The sequence below is a fragment of the Cryptotermes secundus genome, unplaced genomic scaffold, assembly GCF_002891405.2.
Source record: "Cryptotermes secundus unplaced genomic scaffold, Csec_1.0 scaffold5, whole genome shotgun sequence".
Lineage (NCBI taxonomy): Eukaryota > Metazoa > Arthropoda > Insecta > Blattodea > Kalotermitidae > Cryptotermes > Cryptotermes secundus.
Genome location: NW_019724742.1, coordinates 4,574,869 through 4,592,802, shown reverse-complemented (window position 1 = coordinate 4,592,802; position 17,934 = coordinate 4,574,869).

The window sequence follows — 17,934 nt, the reverse complement described above, 5'->3', positions numbered from 1 at the left end:
TGGTTATGTATGGGTGTGAAACTCTGTCTCTGACATTAAGGGAGGAACACAGACTGAGGGTGTTTGAGAACAGGGTGTTGAGGAGAATATTTGGAACGAAGAGAGATCAAGTGACAGGAGGTTGGAGAAAACTGCATAATGAGGAGCTTCACAACTTGTACTCTTCTCCAAGTGTAATTAGAATGATCAAGTCAAGGAGGATGAGATGGGCAGGGCATGTAGCACAAATGGGGGCTGAAGAGGAATTCATACAGGATTTTATTTGGAAAGCCAGAAGGAAAGAGACCACTAGGAAGGCCAATACGTAGGTGGGTGGATATCTTAGGGAGATAGGAGAGGCGGTGTAGACTGGATTGATCTGGCTCAGGATGGGGACCAGTGAACACGACAACAAACACTCTGGTTATATAAAATGCTGTAAAATTGTTGAGTAGCTGCGCAACTGGCGGTTGACCCATGAGGTTATATGCTTCACGCAGGCTGTAGCGAGACCCGGTGCACACGGGTCATATTCAATGCAGTTTTCAAGGTAACATAGCCTAAAGGATTCTGTGGGCACATCTCCGAACTAGCACAGGCAGCAATCAATAGCGGCGCTCCGTCAGCCGTCGCTTTTGAGAGCGAGAGAGAGAGAGAGAGAAATGGGTGGGGGGAGCTCAGACTCCGCTAAGATTCATTCCAATCTCCTACTGTAGCGCTCTCTGACAATGTGTCTTTAAGCAGATTTGAACAATTTGTATGTAACTGTACAACTCCCGCCCAGTGCACGAAGGAACAGCAGACAGTAAACCCACGATTTAATGGGCTTATAGGACTCTGATTTCTGCTTTCGATCACCTCGAATATGCAACACGTGCATTATAGGGAAATTTCTTGGATTTATTTATTCTGATATAAAGGGGCACGTGGTAGCGTAGTTGGTTGTGGCACTACGCTACAAGCCGGAAGGCCGCGGGTTGGATTTGTCAATTGACCTAATCCTTCCAGCCGCATTATGGCCCTGGGGTCAGCTCAGACACTAACAGATATGAGTACCAGGATTATTCCTGGGTTTAAAAGGCGGCCGGAGCTTAAAGATGAAAACCTTATCGCCATCGGCGAGCAGATTGTCTACAAAATGTGGGAGCCTCGACGTCTCACAACCCTGTGGGCCTCCACTGCCTGTTATAGAGACAGCTTTACCTATTTTAATCATTCTACAAAAAAGGTAAACTTGTCCCTGTGCTTTACTAATTAAACACTACGCCATAAGGCGCATGGGGGAGTGGCGCTAGCTGCATCTGAGTGGTCGGCTTCACGCTCCGACCGCTTTATCCCCGGGAATTATCTTGCTATATATATATATATATGAGATATAATGGGGAGATGAGAGGTCTGAAAGTACGCAAATTCGAGTTGCCATAGCAATAATTTTCCTTAGTATTAACGCGTTTAATGAAGACAAGTTGCTTAGTAGGTCACAAGCAAACATTTTTATTTTAGTGTATCGTGTCTATTTTGTGACTAATTATAACATTTACTTGGATAATGAAATTAAGTACGGTATATTAGACTATGTAAAGGAGACGGTTTTCAATGACTATTTGTTGGCGTTATTCGTGGGAGATGGCGTTTAATGTCGACATTGACACATCTTTCGATAATGCGGAGGACCGGAAGAAAATGCGGCATGAATATTTATATATCAAATCGTGAGTTTCTCAGGACGTGTTGCAATTTTGATGATATTAGTACTTTCTTCTGCCGATCGCGCCTGTTAAAATCACGTCGACAGTTACTTATGGAACGAAATAATCGAATCTTAAAATTAATCACGATTTTAATTTAGTGAAATCTTAAAAGAGGTAACACGTTATATAATTGACGGCTAATTATTTTTAACAGCTAAGTAACATTTTTCCTTCACGTTAGACGGAACGCATTAATTTTTTGACTTCCGTCTGCACACTTCCCCGTCAGATGTCAGCCATTATCAAGTCAGAGCTAATTAAATTGTAAAATTGAGAGTCTAGATTATATGGGGGTGGTTGTCCTTACACAACAATTACTGTAGGGGTGGATTGGACAGAGGGATGAAGTGGTTTCCGCTGTCCCACCCTGCCGCTAAAAGCCCCATCGCCCCCCGGCTATTGTTGTGCGCCTAAGTGGGGCGGTGTGATAGCTCAGAGGGGTGAGATTTGAGAGGGATGGTGTTGGGGGTTGCAATGATGAAGTACATCATAACAGAAGACGAGAATTGATATAGCAGGGGGATAAGTAGAACCAAAACATGCAGACAGACGGAGTGCGGTGGGAAAGTAAGTCTCTAACCGTACCGAAGGAACCTGCTGCCTCCGTCTTCATGGTGTATAGGCAGAAACATATTCAGGTGCAAGTACCTACTTGTATACCCATAATGCTTTAAGTAGTAAACAAGGCCGTGGCATTCAGACGCGATATTTCTCCTGTGACAAAGAATAAATTCTCTCCACAGCCTCATGCGCTGCTCTACCCTTGCAATGCGGGTTTCCATTCATTTGCTGTTTCAGAAGTCTTGTCATGTGTTTAACTAATTAATCACTAAGCCATGGAAGGCGGGTGGAGGAGTGGATGCATAAATCCACGTTTTCTTCACCTAGACACTAGTTGGAGGTCAATGGTCAGCTTCATTCCCTGGGCGCTTTACCCCCGGGGGAAAGAGCCCTTGGTACCCACTGGATAGGAGGCTGGGCGGGCTCAAGAGCCGGTCTGGACGTAGTGGAGAAAATTTTTTATTCTACCTGGACTCAAACTCGGACCCTCTGTCGCCCAGCCCGCAGCCAGTCGCTATGCCGACTCCTGAATCACTTGGTAGGTTTGCTAATATACGTACGTGTACACTTCCACGCGGGACAACACAGGGAAAAGTTGAAGCAGACATATGATATTACCCCTAGTCGGATTCGAACCTATACCCACAGTGACCAATCAGGATAGCGGAGTAATTGGTCGAGACACTATGCTACAAGCCGGAAGGTCACGGGTTCGATTCCCGATGAGGTCAATAGATATTTCAATTGAGCTAATCCTTCCAGCCGCACTATGGCCCTGGGGTCAACTCAGCCTATAACAGAAAAAAGTACAGGAATCTTTCTGAGGGTAAGGGCGGCCGGCGAGTAAAACTGACAACTTCATCGTCATGTGTGAGCCGATTGCCTAGAAAGTGTGGGAGCCTCGACGTCTCACAACCTTATGGGCCTTCACGGTCTGTTACAGAGATAGCTTTACCTTTTATACATCTGTGAGGTTACGTGAAGTCCACGTACAGAGTGAGGCGCGGTGCGTCACAAGATTGCCGACAGCCCACACTCGTCCCCTTGCTAGACTGTGTGTAGGCAACCTTGATCTCCGGCGTGGCGATTCTGGTGAGAGTGGACGCTGACACTACCCGTATCATGACGCAACGATCCAAGTCACTCACAGAGACGCGTTAGGCAGCTTTTCTTTTCACTAGTCAAGTCAAGACAACACCGCACAAGCAAGGGGCATATTGCAGATTGCAGACGCAACAGAACAACGCACTAACGAACATGAAACCAAGCTGCTGCAATAAAACTCCTGGAGATATATACATATACAAGTACTTCAAAACAAGTGAATGACACCCCTTGTGGGGTGAAATAGAATTTTACGAAAAATTGTAATAAAAGTTTTAATGAATTTAATTAATCATTTTTATGTTATTTTGAAGTTTGCTCCAACGCGCGGTTTAGCGCAAAACAGAACAGTGTAACAGTTGGATGCAATAAGACCCCTGAAGATGGAAATCTAAGGCCGAAACATGTTGTGTTAAATGTTAAATGGTGAATAAATAATTGTTGCATTGTTGACGTTTATTTAAAGATTGCAACAGGAAGCTGAAATACAGAATTACAAATAGTGAAAGAAGTTGTAATGATGTAGGGACAGAGGGACTTGAGCGGACCAATAGGAACAAGGAAAGCATCGCAAGAAATGTTGGTCTCTTAAAAGGTCCGTTTACGTCAGAAGGGAAGTAAAAATTAAATCCGAACCGGAAGGGAGGTTCTTCCCCCCCCCCCCACACTCGCGAATGAGATGTTCCGTGGGTTGCAGCGAGGGCCCTGTACCCATTAGCGGGCAGAAACTGATCCGCAGCAGGAAACCCTACACACAGACATCGCTACTAACCTGCACTGAGACGTGAAGGCACTCACAGATGGCAGCACAGTCTCTGTGGCCTCACGTGGGATGCACAACTTGAAATGTCAGATATAATCCTTCAGAGCGCCGTAGTGAGCATACAGATTATGGGGGTGAATAGCACTCAAAATTGCTGGGTTTTTTGACTTTGTCCATCGTCCGGTATTCCAAAAAACACTGGGGAACACAACGTTTCGGAAACTAGATATGTTTTCGTCTTCAGGTTAGGAGTGGATCATATTTTTTGTACGTTTTTCTTATTAGTTCCGATCGACAAAGCCTGGCTTCAGGTGTATATATAGCTGTAATTATACAGGGTGTCCACTGATTGAGGTTAGCTCTTTGTAATGGACCCGAAACAGAGTAGGTGTCTTCCCCCTTCACCCGAAACGTTCTTCCCCAGTCTTTTACAATACGGGGCGATGGTAGAAAGGGTAACAAGCCGTGGCCCGCGATACAGTTTTCTGATAACAAGGCCCTCCTTTCGATCTGTCGCATAAAGACAGCTAACATCAGCAGAGACCTAGATAGAATCCAAGTGTTTCGAGGTCACACTTATATACTGTAAAGTGTGCAGATCAGGACCGAACCCTGGGGGCATCTCTGTTTTAATTTTCCCTGGAAGGAGATATTTCACTTTCTACTGAAATTCTGAGTCTTCTTTGGGAAGGAAAAGAGTTAATAACCTTGATCAAACTGGTAGAAAATTCGAATGTACATAACTTATACAGCAAGCCAGTGGGCCCTGTATTATCAAAGGCAGGCGTAGACACACGTTTACTGAAGTTAAACGTCGCGTGGTCTGTCAGACTCAAATTTCGGATTATATGGGGAGCAGGAGGGGAGTTGAAGAGCTGACCTCTGTTCCCATTGGCTCGCCGTGAGACAGAAAGAAACGGCTAGGCCTCACACACACTCGAGCGAACCAATAAGGGCCCGGAAAGGAGCGGTTTTGCTGCTGTGGGAGACAGACAGGTTAAGTGTGTAAGTGTGTAAGAGTGAGTTGGGCAGAGAAGTGTCAGATGAATATATTGTTCGGACTATTCGACTCTGAAGATGAAGGCGATGTGTCCCTCCGAAAAGTCAGTTGACTGTCAACGGACTACTCGGCGTTATATCGTAGAAGATAGTACTCACGAGTTCTGTGTGTTCCGCTACAGGGGCAGCTCCCCGCTCTGGTCTGACAGTGAACACCTGATGATCATATCGGTTTCGGAAGCTCTGTCGGCAGTAATTAATCTTCTTAGGGCTCGCGGGTACGGAGCCACGATTAATTAGGGAGCGCGTCTCTCCTCGCTGGAAGTTTGAACAGGTGCTGATCGCGAAGCCGCACAATTTTCCGCCAGAATCACAGCATAAGGGGGGGGGGGGGTCCCAGGGGATACAGAGGGGACTGGGGGAGCAGCATCGGGCGTGAGGGGCACATCTCTAGCTCTCTGCCTCAACAATAACAACTGTGGTGATGGTGATAATGATTTGTCTAGAGGTCAGTCTCCAGACTTGTTGCCCTATACGGGCTTTGTTCAAACCCTGGTAGGGGCACCTCTTATCCTGACCAAAGTATATCGTAGTTCTCTTCAGACCCTCCAAACTAATGTCCGGATAATATTGTAGCACGTAGACGTGTTGCTGAGTAATGACTCTATAAACAACGTCCACTGCTACGCAACAGATTCCTAATTAGCAAATATTGAGTAGGAACAGAGGAACGGTGTTTCCTGTGCAGTGCGTGCCGATATGTTATAACCAGGACAATCAGTGAGCAAGCGCAGTGTGGTAAAGGAAGTGAAGAGTTTTGAGTTGGAGTCAATGAAGAGAACAGCAGGAGGTTGGCGTGAGATGGCCACCGGTCTTGGAGTTAGTCAGTTGGAGCAATGAGTCAGCTGTGGGATATTCGTCAGCCGTTAAGCACGTAAGCAGAGGATATTGTTAGGATCCATTACCAGGAAACGGCTAATGAAAACAAACTGAGAAGACTTGATCAGTGCAGTTGAGTTCGGTTGTGTGAAGTGAAATTAAATAGTTTGTTGGTGAGTTAGTTAGATAACCGCTGGGTTTCAGGTGCTGTGAGCTTTTGTTGTTAGAAGCTGGTAGCTGAGTCATGGGGACAGTTCGGGAACCCAGAGGATAGGGAGCTTCCGCCGTTGGAAGCCGTTACCGGACAACGACTGTGAAGATTCAACAGACTGAAAAGGCTTAGCTGGCGATGTAGTGTATCGTGGAGTATGTGATTTGGCACCAGCACTATAGTTACTTGTAGTTACGATCTGTAAGTGTTCAATAATATCCAAACCCAGTATACTATATACATATAGTCACTCTATAGAAAAAACGCGACAGTGTATAAGTTCGACCGATGGGATGGTGGATGGACTGAGAAGGATCTGGAAGGAAACCATTAGGATCTCATAGTGGTACATCGGTATTTATCTGGAGGAACTGAAGGAAACTGCGAGAAGCCTCAGTCACGATATCTGGTGTCCTAGCCGAGGTTCGAGCCGAGTACCCCCCGAATAATAATCAAGAGCTTTACCGCTATGCCAACCCATTCGTTTCCGTTTAGTTGGTACCGAACAAGCGCTCTTTCTCCCGGGGGGTAAAGCAGACGGGGCGTGAAGCTGACTATATACTCAACTTAGTGACGAGGTTAAGAATGCCTGGAGCTATACCTCCGTGCGTCCTCATGGTGTGGTGATAAGTCAACCACAAGGACAATACTGTTTCTTACCCTATATGCAATAACGCTTGAAAGCAACCCCACTTGACTGTAATGGAGGGTTCTTCCACCTGAGGGTGCTTCAGCAACAGCGAAGCGTCGCGGTCAGGTTTCTGCACTCCATTATACTCCATGTGTCTCTAACAATACGGGCTGTGTTCCTTTCACAGAGCAGAGCGCTGGAGTGCATTTGAGTAGCTTCACTCAGCTGTGCCACCGCACAAGCGATTGCTCCGTTCGATACTGAGAGAGAGTGAACCCAGTTTTCGTACATTTAATGACGCCTTATCAACTAAACCGTTCATATATGGCTACGATTATCAGAAACTGCACAGGTTACGTTCACTGAACTGGATAGAGCCTACTGGGCTGCATAAAACATTTCACACATCGGAATTACGTGTCGTGATCGAGTTAGTATGTAACAACACTGCTTCGTGTTCAGGAGGTCTCGGCTTCCAATCTGGGCTCCAGAAACCTGCTAACGTCACTGAGGATATAGCGGTTAGCTCAGTTGTAGCGACGAACTGGACGGTCAGGCAAGAGATTGTTTTCTACTCTACAGCGTTCAGACCCGGCGGTAAAGCGGCCGAATCATGAAGCTGCGTACTGATTTCCATTTAGCGGCGAGGTGAAGAGTTGTGGAGCTATACTTCCACTCCGCCATACGTCTTCGTGATGTGTGGCTGAATTCAGGAAGCTCAGGGACAAATTTATGTGAGTGCCCCAAGCGAATGCCGTGACGTGCATGAAGTTGGGATACAATCCCGTACTTTCACATCCTTCGCAATGCCAGTCATCTTGTTAGCAGCCGGGAGATGATCCTAGAAATTGAAAACACCCTTAAATATACCAAGAACAGATAAAAGAAGTCACATTCGCCACGTCTCATGTACGCCTGTTACTTGTAGTAACTGCTTTAATGCAGGCCAATATTCCGAAACTGTCTTGAATGCACAGGAAAAACAGGTCAATTATTTAGCGCCTATGATGCATAGGCCTGTTCCGAGCAGATGATTTCAGCGGTAGTAAGTAAAAGTAAAATAAAGTAAAGCTATCCCTGTAACAGGCCGTGAAGGCCCATAGGGTTGTGAGATGTTGAGGGTCCCACATTATCTAGACAATCGGCTCAAAGATGGCGGTAAGGTTGTCAGCCTTACGCGCCGGCCGCGCTTTACTCCCCAAGAAAATTATTTAATTAACTCCTGGTACTCATTTCTGTTAGAGGCTGAGTCGACCCCAGGGCCATGGTGCGGCTGGAAGGATTAGGCCAATTGAAAAAATCCGATGACCTCATCGGAACTTGAACTCGCGACCTTCCGGCTTGTAGCATAGCCTCTCAACCAACTACGCTACCGGCAGTAAGTACGGTATCAAGAATTCGGATGCTAACTGATTCGTTACCAGGAGGTAAACGCTAAAATGACTGAAATTTCCCGCAGTTTTCCTCCGTTCCTACAGGCGAATGCTGAGACTGTAAGTTGTTTTTGCGAACCGCGACTACACCACGTGACTCCGTACCTACTGCTTTTCCAAGTTACCTAAGTTCTGGGTGTGAAGATATTGTAGCAAGTTCTTCACAACTTCTCCTGTCTTCGCAGCATTTGCATGGGGGGGGGGGCATGAAGAGCAGAGCTAATTCCTTTCTTACCATTTCTTATCAGTCACCTTCTGTTTCCAGCTTCAGCTGCTCCCAGGCTCATATCCTGGCAGGCTGACGTTTCGAAACACAGCGGCTTCACGGAACGGCCTCAACTGAAATCTTCTTTGTAACCACTTCGCAAGGACAGCGCAGAAAACACAGTCACTCTATTATTTGGAAAGTTTGTTCACAGCTCCGTTGCCTAGCAACGGAAGTTATTCGATTGTTGCTTGCGTATTCGTTGCCACGGGAATATGTTTACCGAGTCGTTGCCTAGCAATGTACGTCTATTCCGACTTCGCTATTCCGGCTTTCGGTGGTCATATCACAGTATTATTCTCATACTAAACAACGATTTTCCCCCTTAAAGAGCATTAATCTGTTCGTGTCTTTATATATAGATACAGTGTCTTCTGAGAGGTAGGAAATTCATTTTTTAATTATTATTTACTTGTCCTAGGCCTCTATGCTATGCAGGTCACCAGCCTACCTTCCAAAATTGCGCAATTCGACACCGATTCATCAAATCAAAATACCACGGCCCCTGTCTCAAGCCATTGTTTCTAACCACCACAACGTCTTCACTTTCGCACTGCCCTTATGAGAAGGACGAGCGGGCAAAGCCTGGGAACCTTACAACAGAATGATACCCCTTCCCCGGAAAAGTCTTTTATTTGTTTCACATCTTTCCCTCTCCACCTACGCTTCTACGGTTCATTGTTAACTCTGTCTCTCTGTCTCTCTGTCTCTCTGTCTCAGGCTTTTCAAGACAGTAACAGTCACCCCCTTTCTTTTCTAAATATCAGAATAGTCAAATTATTTGGGAATCTAATTGCAACGATGCTGCGTGAGATTATGGTAATACAGTGCGCCGACAGAGCACTGCATACGCTGATGGCAGGTAGTTCTAATTGTGTTGTAGGTGGGTATGTAAACTGTAGTCTCTCTGTAGTCAGGTTGACAAACTTTAACGGAAATGATTATTTATAAGGACTTTTTAAATCCCGTATTTTGTAATTTTCAAAGTTGGATGTTACAGTCGGATTGTGGGCACCCGAGATGGAGCCCCCCCCCACTACCGAAGTATGCCTATATCAGGAGGGGTCCCGAGTCTACAAGTCTCTGTGCCCCTACTACGCACTCCTGGCAGCGAAGGAGTACAGCCGGGCTAAACACGAGCAAACAGATCGCATGGCTACACGTAACAGTCCCTGATTCACATGCCACGTCAAGAAAATTGTACTCCGGTTCAGAGCGTCAAAAATTAAGCTTTTGTTAGTTGCTGAAGTGATGTCTTAACAGTCTGTTCACCTTGATTGGTGGCAGTCCTCAGTAAACATGCGCGATCAAACACTGTCGGGCTGCTGGCACTCAACCACACTGCCTAATCACAGGAGAGTGGGAACTTTAATGAAGTACGAAGTACAGATGTGGGCACGCGGTAGCACTATGCTACAAGCCGGGATGTCGCGGGTTCGATTCCCGATGAGGTCACTCGAATTTTTCAATTAGCCTAGTTCTTCTAGCCGCACTATGGCCCCGGGGGTCGACTCAGCCTCTAACAGATATGAGTACCAGGAATATTCCTCGAGCTAAAGGGAGGCCGGAGCTAAATGCTGATAACTTTACCGCCATCTGTGAGCCGATTGTCTGGAAAATGTGGGAGCCTCGACGGCTCACAACCCTATGGCCCTCCACAGCCTGTTACAGGGGTAGTTTTACCTTAAGTTTTGCCTTGTATTTGTGTAACATAATAATTGCGATGCCGGTCACAGTGGCCGCGCGGTCTGTGGCATGAACCGTCTGCGCCCGCTTGAACGCTGGGAACGTGGGTTCGATTCTCACTCAAGGCAAGGATGCCTGTATGCGTTTATTCTGTGTTTGTGCTGTCCTCTGTAAGTATTGACCTTGCGACGGGCTGATCCCCGTCCAGAAAGTTCTACCGACTGTAAACTGAAGTGTGAAATGAAGAGTTTGACGGATGCCCTAAGCTCCAAGTGGGAGCAACAGGAAGAGATAGATAGATCGATAGATATAATGTCTGTGATTAGGCAGTGTAAGAGGTCACCATGGAGAATAGCGAAGCGGAGAGGAGTGGGACAATTGTTGCGCCATTGTGTCGAAGGGGAGGGATTCCCTTCGTGTGGGATCCGAAATGTTTTCTAAGAAAGCCGATATGAAGGGCACCACAGGCTTGTTAGCACGACAAACAGACACACGGTAGCAGGGCCACTGACCATGTGGTCACCTACCTGAGGCGCATCCCAGCTCTGGGTAAACAGACCTGGATTACGGAAATTATGCATGCTTACTGCCACTCGCTATTCTGACCGTTGTATCCATGACGACAAAGACGGCTTAGGCAGGCCGTATGCCCACATAGAAATGCCTGCATCCGATATCATCAGGTCTTTCTGAGGATCTCCTTAATAAAACGTCGATGTGTGTGTGAAGTGGCCCTCAGATTCCGTAACATGAACTAGGGTAGCTACACTACGGGCTTGAATGCCGAGGAGTCGGGCTTCGAGTTTCGATAGAGGTAAGATGTAAGTAGGATTTGAGATTATGAAGCGTATTGCCTCCTGGGACATAACGCCATGTAGTCCGTTGAAAGTCAACCGCTGCTTCGAAGGAAAATATCACCTCCATCTTCAGAATCGAATAAGCCGAGCAAGAAATCAGGGTGAAAACAAATGGCTCTGATTTCTGCTGTTTGCTATCTGATTTCACCCTGGTTTCTTGCTCAGGTTATTCTGCCACCATGAGGATGGAAATTATATGTTGCTCCGAAACGTCGATTGACTTTCAGGTAACAACATGACGTTATATCCCAGGAGGTAAGAGATTATTTTCTTCTCCGTAGCGTCCAAACCTGCTGTAGGGCCCATCCAGCCCCCATCCAGTGGGTAACGGGGGCTCTTTCCGGAGAGTGAAATTGAGCACTCAACTCCAATTAGTGAAGAGGGCAAGAATGGTGGAGCTACACCTCCAAACCCCCATATATCTTCAGAGTGTGGTGACGATTTTACCCCACCTTACCTAACCTCAGTTGGCTGTAGGACACTTTGAATTCGCCATTCAGTGCCGTATGTTCGACAGTTCACCACAGTTCTGCTTCATGACTGAGCAAAAGAACTGGCATATAGGAACTATCCTTCTGAAGCTTCTGCAAGCGCGAGAGGAGACGTGTCACAATCACTCAGCAGTTCCCGGTTGCCATAGCAACGAATTATCGAGTGTTACAACGTTGCAGTGGTTAAAAAGGAAGCTATCCCTGTAAGAGGCCGTGGAGGCCCATAGGGTTGTGAGACGTCGAGGTTCCCACATTTTCTAGACAATCGGCTCACAGATGGCTGTGAAGTTGTCAGCCTTACGCTCCGGCCGCCCTTCACTCCCAAGGAAGTTTCCTGGTACTCATTTCTGTTAGAGGCTCAGTCGATCCCAGGGGTGTAGTGCTGTTGGAATGATTAGGTCAACCGAAAAATCCAGTGACCTCATCGGGAATCGAAACCGCGACGTTCCGGGCTTGTAGCACAGTGCGTTACCGCGGCATTGTACTGACGTAATTGTGTAATAATTCACGAATGAGTGAGGGGATTTGTACTATTTCAGTTTATCGTGCCTATTCCGTGAATACCAATGATTTACTGATACGCGTATGCACTGTATGAGGGGGACAGCTTATGGTTAATTCCGAACGCTTGCTCAGTCAACGAACTGTGGACTTTTCTTTCCGTCTTCCTTACAGTCCGGGCCCGGCTCCAAGCGCTCTTCACCGGTTCACACACTTGAAGCAGCTTTTGGACGGCACGCGCATGCGTAGCGATGGAGTGAAGAAGAGGGTTAAAGGGTGGAGACAGAAACTCATCACACGACATGACTAGTGCCCGAATCTTCATGGGGTTATTTAAAATAATAGTTTAAGGTCTCCAGTAACTATGTAATTTTTTTCTTCAATTTTATTCACTTATTTCTGATGAACAAACGGTTTTTATTTTCTGCACGACCTAAGTATTTGTGCGTGTTATTCGTGGGAGCTTGCGTTTAACGCTTGCCTCGATGTATCATTCGGTAACATCTAGACCTGCATGGAATAGGCAAGAAGCAGGGGAAGTTAGCACTAAGACAGCGCGTGATAGCAAATCATGAGGCTCACCATTCGGTTCTCAACGAGTTGCTGTTTTACACGAAACAATCATCTTCAGGGTATGGAACATCCAAAAACACTGAAAATTATCCTCCATAAAATAAGTGTACATAGTGTGCAGAGCTGTAACGAAATCTGACACTGGAATTAATGATATAAAAATAGCAATAATATTAATAAATGGAGGCACGCAGTAGCGTAGTTGGTTGAGGCACTAACTACAAGTCCTGAAGGCCGCGGGTTCGAGTCCCGATGAGGTTACTCAACTTCTTCAATTTGCCTAGTTCTTCTAGCCGCCCTATAGCCCTGGAGTCTACTCAGCCCCTAACACAAATGAGTACCAGGAATCTTCGGTGGGTGGGGTGAAGGGCGGCCTGCGCGTAAGGCTGAAAACGTCACCGCCATCTGTGAGCCGATTGTCTAGAAAATGTGGGAACCTCGACATCTCACAACCCTATGAGCCGCCACGGCCTGTTACAGGGATATGTGCCTACATTGCAGCAAATAGGCGTACACGTCTCAGATTACTGCTTGCCTACGCAACAGAAACTAGACACCAACTGTATACCCTTGCGGAAGGCGGGGTTGAGATACAGGGGACTGGGGTAGGGGGAGTGCAACTCCTGTATCATACGAAACAGAGGCAGCACCCTCTTCCTCTTGTTAGGGCGGGCGTGGGGTAAATAGGAGAAACTGGGCGTTCTCTATGGGGTTCGCCATAGGAAACAGCACTGACAGAATATACAGTACTTTGTAGTTTATTGAACGAAAAATTATAATTATGCTAGTGGTTCTGTATGGGTGTGAAATTTTCTCTCTGGCAATAAGGGAGGAACACAGACTGAGGTTGGTTGAGAACAGGGTGCTGAGGAGAATATTTGGGCCGAAGAGAGGTGAAGTTATGGAAGACTGGAGAAAACTGCATAATGAGGAGCTTCATAACTTGTACTCTTACCAAATGTAACTTGAATGATATATGTAAGATTATAGTCAATGAGAATGAAAGAGGTAGGGCATGTAGTACGAATAGGAGCTAAGAGGAATGCATATAGCATATTGGTGGGAAAGCCAGAAAAAAGATACCTCTAGGAAGTCCAAGACGTAAATGGAGGAATACTAAGATGAATTTAGAGAGATAGAGTGGGATGGTATGAACTGGATTGATCTGGCTCCGGATCGGGACCAGTTGAGGGCTCTTGTGAACACGGTAATGGACATTTGAGTTCCATGAAATGGTGGGAAATTATTGAGTAGCTGCACAACTGGCGGCTTCTCAAGAAGGGCTCAGCTCCATGAAGTCAGTTTGGCTTATATAAAGATGCTGTCCTTAACCAAAGGTCCCAAGTTCGGATGATGAAGAGAAAGGAAAGCCCAGTGGTGTAATATTTAAGTTCTTATCGCTGAATTTGCTTAAATGAACTGAGGAAAGTGCGCTGAACTTCGATCAGCATACTCGGTATTGCGGACCAAATTCGAACACGGCACCTCCCGAACAAAAGGACATAAGCTTTACCAGTCGAGCCAGCTTGATCGGTTGGGAAAAAATTTTCAGAGTCAGGTTCACAGAGTCAGAGTTACTTTACTACTTACGGTTTACCGCCAATCAATTCAACTTGGCGAAAAGCCCCTCGAGACTCACGACCACAGTTCTTTGTTGCAAATGAAGCCTTCCGGTAAATTTACACTTCCTATGGAAACATTGAGACAATTCTTGACAACCATTGAGAAAAATGTGCGATTACTTGCCTCATAATTACTAACAACACCACAAAACTTTCATGAAAATTAATGCGCGGAATTTTACAAACAGAACATCCGTGCGTGAAAGGCACTGTACTTTGCATGTAGGTTTTGAGGCTGGCTGTACCATCTGTACGTTTGGTTTCGGACAGGACAGCAGCCTCCGATAGGGATGGAAACTGCCCCTATGCCCCGTTGCATTATGTGTACGGTGTGTACGGTGTGGTTGCTGCATCCAAACCTGAAAACATGAGGAAGTATTTCCAGCCTATGACACGCCACGCCTCTAAGCCAATAGAAACTGTGGAATACGATTCAAATCTCGTTTATTGGTTAGTGGATCTTCCACGGTCCCAGAGGGAGGATCAATGGAGGGGCAGACACGATATCAGTCTCTCTGTCTAGCGCTGTCTGTCTCTCTCCAGCCCTGCATGCGAGGCTCCGTGGGGACCGTGGGGACCTTTCATATGGAAATTGTTTGTCGTCTCACAAATAGGGTCACTGATGAACAATGCGATCGTAGTGAAACGGTATTAACCCTAACCCTTTTAGAATTGAAATTCATCTAAATAATAAATAACTTATTTAAATTTTTGTTATTTACCCCACAGGAAAGGGGCACGCGGTAGAGTAGTTGGTTGCGGCACTATGCTACAAGCCTGAAGATCGCGGGTTTGAGTCCCGATGATGTTACTGGAGATTCAGTTAACCTAATCCTTCCATCGGCGCTGTGGCCCTGGGGTCGACTCAGCCTCTAACAGAAATGAGTACCGGGGATCTTCCTAGGGGTAAAGGGCGGCCGGCTTCGTAAGGCTGAGAACCTTACTGCCATCTGTGAGCCGATTGTCTAGAAAATGTGGGAGCCTCAACGTCTCACAACCATATGGGCCTCCACGGCCTGTTAGATGTATAGCTTTACATTTTCTTTTACCTCACAGAAACCACACCGCGTCTCCATTACGAAGACCAATATTTTAAAGGCTGTTCAAGGATTCACATGAAATGCTATGTAGGCTAAACGCACAGAAATTGAATGTTGAAGCGAGGGGGACTGATACTGTGCCTAGTTAGGTCTGATACTGTGCCTAGTTAGGTCTGATATTGTGTCTAGTTAGGTCTGATACTGTGCCTAGTTAGGTCTGATACAGTGCCTAGTTAGGTCTGATACTGTGCCTAGGTAGGTCTGATATTGTGCCTAGTTAGGTCTGATACTGTGCCTAGTTAGGTCTGATACTGTGCCTAGTTGGGCCTGATATTGTGCCTAGGTAGGCCTGACTGATACTGTGCCTAGTTAGGTCTGATACTGTGCCTAGTTAGGCCCTGATACTGTGCCTAGTTAGGTCTGATACTATGCCTAGTTAGGCCTGATACTGTGCCTAGTTAGGTCTGATACTGTGCCTAGTTAGGTCTGATACTGTGCCTAGGTAGGTCTGATACTGTGCCTAGTTAGGCCCTGATACTGTGCCTAGTTAGGTCTGATACTGTGCCTAGGTAGGTGTGGTACTGTGCCTAGGTAGGTCTGATATTGTGCCTAGTTAGGTCGATACTGAGCTTCAACGATTAAATGGGGGTTAGAAACAGCTTTCAACATCTTGCCAAATTAACTTGTATCTCACTCTGCTTGATATGTTTGCTTTTCTTGGGCTTAGGCCTACTTGTCTTATTTCGTAATTAAAGAAATAAAAATAAAAGGAGGCTTATGGCATCAGCTTGTTGTCTGTTTTCTTAATTTGTGCAAGCTGAAGTAGTGGAGCCAGAGGAGGCGGTCGTTACAATACATGTGACATGATGCCTGAAAGTCGGAATAGTGCAGTCTGAGAAGCGCCGCGAAGATGGCCGTTACTAGGCAACGGCTCAATAAATAGATTTCTGCACTCTGCGAATGGCTACTGAGCACGATACTGAATTATCTAAGAGCAGTGTCAATAATACAGACTGCGTCTGAAATGCCGAGTATGGCGACAATAAGTGAATAATGAATTGGAGGGGATGTGGAAGGAGCGGCCGTGACAAGTCGCATTGTGTCGAATGATTGTGGGGGGAAGCGCCCTCCTCAGATCCAATTTTGGGCCCTTGATCTTCCGAACACGAAGCGAGAGCTCCACCCACTCACCGGCGTCGCGACGAAACTGTGTCGCCCTGCCCCTCAAGGACAGATATTTAATTCATTGACCTTGAATGTGGCGGCAGGCAGAGATAGAACGAAACGTCTACTATTCCCCCGAGAGGGTCTCTCCCTGAATTAGCTTTACAGCTGTCAGTTTCTGTCCCTAAGAATCGCGAAACGAGCACGCAGTGAGGAGCGGGCGTAAAGATCCACGCATTCCTTAAACCTCGGCGGTGAGGAGGGTGTAGCCATTGTCACGGCTCAATAGCTCTGCAGTTACGGAAACAATTACTGCCCTGCGCACAGGTTACGAGCATACGGAGAAGGATATAAATATTTCGTGTATAACGATAACCGCGTTATACGAACCGCTGTTTAACAAGGGAGTACTATAGAATTTATCTTTTTCTCTTCAAGACCTTGCACGTAGAATTGTACAGATGAAGTCACTAAGAATGAAGGCGAGAGGAGACAGACAGACGTAGAGCTGTACGTAGGAGCAGGAGGAAGATGAAGAACAGAGTGAGGAGACGAAAGAGAACAAGGAATGCAAAAAGTGACAGAATGTATGAGAGAAATAAAAGTGTAAGCGTAGAGACATAAAATAACTTTTGTCTGAAAGTGTTACACAAACATTGTCTACAGATTACTGTTAAAATGGTCTGGAAATGAAGGGGGGGGGCATTAGTGCCGTAAGTGCAAGGGGAATGCTGCTGCTGCTGTTTGACGAGAGCTTTAAGGCTTAATCTATTTGCTCGCTCGACTCCCAACAGTCTTTTCCTTTTACTTTCGTCTGAAAGCAAAGTCTTAGCGAGGAGCTGGATAAGGGAGAAGTCGCACTGCTCGCGTTTGTCTTTGGAATAATGAAACCAGGGAACACACACGCGGCCCGTTCCCCCCCCCCACNCTTCGCCCCATTTTATTTCTCTTGTTCACCCTCATAACCGAGAATTTGTCAGATTCCGTCAGATCAAATCGAGTGGGTCCGCGTCGACGGGGAGGGGGTGGGGGGGGTTGTTTTTACTCAGTAACTCTAGTAGGTAGGTAGGACATATTTTCTTTTCTACCCTTTTTATCCCCTTACTTCTTGCCCTTTAATAGCCGAAGCCTGAAATTAATCTGGATAATATTAAAAATAAGTTTAACTTCCTAAGACAGGACACGGAACCGTGAAGTGCAGCCAGACGCTGCTCCGTGCTCCAAGTGAGAGCTGTTCGTTCAGACATGCGCACTGACCACGTAAATATGCCTACCTTCTGTAGGCAAAACCCACTTTTCGTAAATGATGAAACCATTGTGGTATATATAATTTCCACTGTCCTTCGAAGTGTTAATCACTCAGTGATCTATGCCTTAAATATATGCTCAAAGGATTAATCGACTTATAAAACAATGTATGTAAA